We start from the raw sequence: 6000 nt of genomic DNA, 5'->3' as shown, positions 1-6000 counted from the left end.
CCCACCTCTACTAAAAATACAAAAATTAGCTAGATGTAGTGGTGCATGCCTGTAATCCCAGCTACTCGGGTGGCTGAGGCTTGAGTGAGAATCGCTTGAACCTGGGAGGAGGAGGCTGCAGTGAGCTGAGATCATGCCACTGCACTCCAACCTGGGTGACATAGTGAGACCCTATCAAAAAAAAAAAAAAAAAGCCAAAACAGAAAAAACAGAGAGAGAAGGGGAGAAGGCCACGTGAAGACAGAGGCAGAGATTAAAGTGAAGCAGCCACAGAAACTCCTAGAGCCACCAGAAGCTGGAAGAGGCAAAGAGGAGTTCTTCTCAGATCCTCCAAGAGGGAGCCTGATCTTGCCAATACCTTGATTTCAGACTTCTGGCTCCAGAACTTCACGAGAATATATTTCTGTTGTTTTAGGCCACCAAATTTGTCATTATTTGTTACAGCAGCCCTAGCAAACTAATATAGAAGGTAATAGCCTTTCACAGTTTCCAGGATGAGATTTCATAGTTACTTTCTGAATCTACCCTACAGGAGAGCCTGTCTTCCCATCTGGCCCATTCTACCCGGTGATCATGGGCACCTGGGGTTTCCTCCCACACCTACAGCTCCCTGGTGTCTTGACAGGGGGTACTGCCTGTACCCCAGTCACCTGAGATCTGACCCACTTCTAGGGATTCTGCTAGTCGTCTTCCAGAGCTGAATTCCTGTTTCTGAGACATTGACCACACACTAAAATCGTTTCCATGTTAATTGCCCTTAGGCCTGAACCGATAGTCTCACCCTCAGGTTGCACACTTACCTCTTTTCCACGGACCAGACGCTCGTCACTGCTTCTATGCTATTGACTTGTGCCTGAACTCAAGATAAGATACGGCTTTTGGAGCCTGTGCCACCTGTGTTGGTGATTTTGTAGAATAGAGGGAAGCAGCACCTGGGAGCGGCTGCATGTGCAGTGTGTTTACTAAAGCTGTGCGCATGCTCGCTTGATGAGTCATTGCCTTACCTCTTGAGCGTTCCTAGAGGAAGGTCACAGGCCTATTAAACTCCGCCATTTTGCCTCTTAGTGCGCATGTGTGAGCCCACGTGGTCAACTCTAAGGGAGCTTACTGGGCAGCTGCTGACCACCAGTTTTAGTTGTTTCTATCTATTGCGAGACTGCCGTTCCCTGGTGCCAGCTGTGACCAGTTATTTTAGAGAGTTTGACAACCACCTGACCATCATCTGATGGTGGTCTGACATTCCTGGTTGGGGGTTGTTCTCCTGCACTACTCATGTCTGACTAGCTATCTACTGTAACACCCTTATAAGAACCAATAACAGGCTGGGCACGGTAGCTCATGCCTGTAATCCCAGGACTTTAGGAGGTCTAGGTGGGCAGATCACATGAGGCTAGGAGTTCAAGACCAGCCTGGCCAACATGGCGAAACCCCACCTCTACTAAAAATACAAAAATTAGCTAGATGTAGTGGTGCATGCCTGTAATCCCAGCTACTCGGGTGGCTGAGGCTTGAGTGAGAATCGCTTGAACCTGGGAGGAGGAGGCTGCAGTGAGCTGAGATCATGCCACTGCACTCCAACCTGGGTGACATAGTGAGACCCTATCAAAAAAAAAAAAAAAAAAGCCAAAACAGAAAAAACAGAGAGAGAAGGGGAGAAGGCCACGTGAAGACAGAGGCAGAGATTAAAGTGAAGCAGCCACAGAAACTCCTAGAGCCACCAGAAGCTGGAAGAGGCAAAGAGGAGTTCTTCTCAGATCCTCCAAGAGGGAGCCTGATCTTGCCAATACCTTGATTTCAGACTTCTGGCTCCAGAACTTCACGAGAATATATTTCTGTTGTTTTAGGCCACCAAATTTGTCATTATTTGTTACAGCAGCCCTAGCAAACTAATATAGAAGGTAATAGCCTTTCACAGTTTCCAGGATGAGATTTCATAGTTACTTTCTGAATCTACCCTACAGGAGAGCCTGTCTTCCCATCTGGCCCATTCTACCTGGTGATCATGGGCACCTGGGGTTTCCTCCCACACCTACAGCTCCCTGGTGTCTTGACAGGGGGTACTGCCTGTACCCCAGTCACCTGAGATCTGACCCACTTCTAGGGATTCTGCTAGTCGTCTTCCAGAACTGAATCCCTGTTTCTGAGACCTTGACCACTCACTAAAATCGTTTCCATGTTAATTTCCCTTAGGCTTCAACCGACAGCGTCTCACCCCCAAGTTGCACACTTATCTCTTTCCCATGGACCAGACACTCGTCATTGCTCTATGCTATTGACTTGTGCCTGAACTCAAGATAAGATACGGCTTTTGGAGCCTGTGCCACCTGTGTTGGTGATTTTGTAAAACAGAGGGAAGTGGAAGGTGCTGCACCTGTCCTGCATCTACTGCATGTATTTGATGCTATCTGGGGGTCTTTTTTTCCCCTGCTGCTATAGATAACGTCTCTCTGAACCTTGGCTATTTAGGCAAACTTACACTAACTCTTATCCCCTATTTCATGACTTAATGCTCCATTTAGAAATTTTTTTAAAGTTTGGTTTATTATTGGGTTTCCCTTAGAGTTGTGTGTGGACTTTTCCCCTTTCATCTATTAGGGTTTAAGATGTTTTCCTTCTAAATTTGAACAAGCTACTTTATACCTGACCCAAATGTCCTCAGTGCAGCATGAAAGTTCACTTTAGGTGTCAACTTAACTGGGCTGAGGGATGCCCAGATAGCTGGAAAAACATTATTTCTGGATGTGTGTGTGAAGGGCTTTCTAGAAGAGATTAGAATTGGAATCAGTGGACTGGCTGCAGAAGACTCACCCTCCACAGAGTGGATAGGCATCACCCAATCCATTGAAGGTCTGCATAGAACAAAATAGAGGAAGAGCTAACTTGCTCTCTCAACTTGAACTGGGATATTCATTTTCTCCTGCCCTTAGACATCAGCACTGCTGGTTCTCAGGCCTTCAGACTCAGACCTGGACTTATACCATCCTACTTCCCAGGCATTTGGGTTTGAACTAGAACTACACCACTGGCTTTCCTGGGCCTCCAGCTTGCGGGAAGGGGACTTCCCAGCCTACACCAATACACTATGGTTCAGTATCTCTGGAGCACACTAACTAACACAAGAAGACCTCCGTGCCCAGAGAAGGTTCAAGGACCCTGCCTCAAGGCACCAGCATTGCCACACTTGAGGTCGGGCCATGGCCTTGTGCTTCTCTCTGCTCCTGCTTCTATAGCCTGCTGCATGCCGTATCTGGTAGTGCCAGTCAAACTCTGCCTTTCCACTGGCTCGCACCGGAATGCAACAATAACAGACTCATGAGGTTGCTGGCAACTTTACCAAAGACTTCAGAGTCACCAATATGGTTCTGTCCTCTTGGCCCACCTGTGCCTCCTGCCATCACCATATGATCGTCGTGTGGCCCGCTGGCATGCAGGCAGAACACCATGCTAAATTCCAGCCCTGCAAATCCCCCTGGGAAAAGCTCCGTCTAGCTGGTCCACCTTCCTCTGCACTCTGGAGCTCCAGGGAGTCATATTTTCTCATCTTATTCCATATTTATTAAAGAGATGGACTCTTTCAAACCGGTTAAACTCTAACCCATGAGCAAAATCACATTCACCCTTAGAAGGAAGAAGCAAGTACAAATCAGGTGGCAGTCACCTGCGGAGCCGGGATGTCCTCGTGTAGGATGGGGGAATTGTGTGTGCGTGCGTGTGTGTGTGCGCATAGGGAGGATCTTCTAAGGAGTGGAGGTAAAAAGGAGTGCATATGAGCCTTGTCCCAACCCCAAAATAATCTCTTGAAAACACACAGCCCACACCAGCACATTGTAGTTATTCAAATGTCATCAAAATATGGTTTCACTCATATTTCAGTGAAAGCAAACCCTCGCTGAGTTAGGTGAGTTGAATAGCTCATTGCTTGTGCTTCTATTGTGGCATTTATTTCATTCTAGTTTGTTTATGGCTTGGCTTTTAAATATTTATTTCACCCCTGGACTCTAAGTTCCTTTTATCTATGCTGGGTTGAATAGCATTTCCCCAAAATTTATGTCCTTCTGAACCGGTGCAGACTTAATCAAGGTAAGATGAGTGGGCCCTAAATCCAGTCGCCGGTGTCCTCATAAGGAGGGAGAGATTTGGAGACACAGAGAACACACAAACACAAAAAAACACACAAGGGGGAAGAACCACGTGAAGAGACATGGGAAAGAAGCCATGTGAAGACAGAGGCAGAGGCTGGAGCAATGCAGCTAAAAGGAAAAGAACACACAGGGCTGCCGGCAACCACCGTGAGCTGGAGAAGCAAGGAAGGATTCCTCCCGAGAGTCTTCAGTGGGGTATGGTCCCACTCACACCTTGATATTGGACTTCTAGCCTTCAGAACTGTGAGAAAATGTATTTCTGTTGTTTTAGGCCAGCCAGTTTGTGGTCATTTGTTATCTAGGCAGCTGTAGGGAATTAATACAGTATCTATTCTGGTATCACTCACAACGCAGAGCATAGTACTTTGCTTAATGTAGGCCCTGCACAGCATCTAGAGAAAAAAAAAAAACCGTAAGCTTTGTACAAGGACGTAGCAAATGGGCTAGGAAGATGGTGACAGTGGTTCCTATTTGCTGAGCCCTGTCTTGCGCCAATCGTTATGACTCAGCTCAGACAGGATGACTCCTGCTTCACAAGCAGGAAACTGAATCTAAATGATGGTCGCCCGCCCAGGGTGCCAGGCAGTGGAGATCAGACTCCAGGCCTGGGTCTGGCTGACACCTAAATCTGCAATCCTTCTTTCAAAAGATGTTCACATCTCATGAGGCGTCTTGTTCCACCACCCTGAGGTTACTGAGATCACACTTCTGAGAAAATGAAGTGTCTGCAGGAAAAGGAAGAAACTGGCATTTGCCCAAGAGAGTGACATCCAGTGATTCTAGGACCCTCTTTAGGGAGAATGAAGTAACTATCAACCTTTTTAGAAAAGCTCCTTGCCTCTGAAACCACCTCTGATCCCCTGGGTGCTGCTAATGGAGTAACTTCTAGCTCACTTCTTTGTCAACTGGAAGAGACACATCTAAGAATTTTCAAAACAGAAGACTCTACAGGGTTTCTTTACAGACATTGAAAGCCAGTATCAATATGAATAATATTGTTATAACTTGTCCACATCTGATAATATCAAGAGACTACCACTAGAAACAACCAGAGCACTGGTCCAGGTGCAATAATGACAAGCCCCTACAAAGGAAATCAGTCACCAAAGGAGAGGGGAGGTGATGGTAGATGATTACGAAATAAAAATTTTAAATTACAAGAATAGAAGAGTAGAAGTATCATAAAAGTGTTATTAATCAAAAGGATAGATTTCTGCTTTATCACTGAAATCTAACACTCACTGTGTATACACTTTTTATTGTAGAAAGTGACACAAGGCTAAATCATAATAATGTGAATCAATAACTAATTAGCATTTATAAATGCAGCTACTGGGAAACATATTTCAATTTCATAGCAAGGAAGCTGAAGAATCGATTAACAAAGCCAAAAGTGAAGAAAGCACGTTTGGCCAGGCTAAACGTAGAAGTGAAATCTGAGTCAAAGTTGTGCTCCCAAGATGTACGAGTATAACCTGATGGCACTAGCTCAAGCCAAACCAATAATCAGACCCAGAGGGAAAGGATAGGCATGAGGTGCTCAGCTTCCCCACAGAGTCACTCGGGAAATAGATCATCCTCTCCGGATATTTTTTTCTAGGATGGCCTAATGAAGATGAATAGAGAAAAGGAAATAGGCAAAGAGGGGGAAACAAGTATACTAAACAAGAATTGGTGCACATGTGGCACTTTGAAAGGTGCGAGGGTGCCTGGTCTGGTGTAGTTGTAAGTCAATTCAAGAAGACAGATGGCCTCAAATTTGACACTCTTTCCCTCCTTCAGATTTGGCATGTGTTAAGAATAAGATTGAAATGAAGTCATTAAAATGAGCAAACAATTGAGTTTGCCATCGTATGTG

Source organism: Chlorocebus sabaeus, chromosome 3 (assembly GCF_047675955.1).
Source record: "Chlorocebus sabaeus isolate Y175 chromosome 3, mChlSab1.0.hap1, whole genome shotgun sequence".
NCBI classification, from domain to species: Eukaryota; Metazoa; Chordata; class Mammalia; order Primates; family Cercopithecidae; genus Chlorocebus; species Chlorocebus sabaeus.
Note: the sequence above shows the minus strand (reverse complement) of the source record.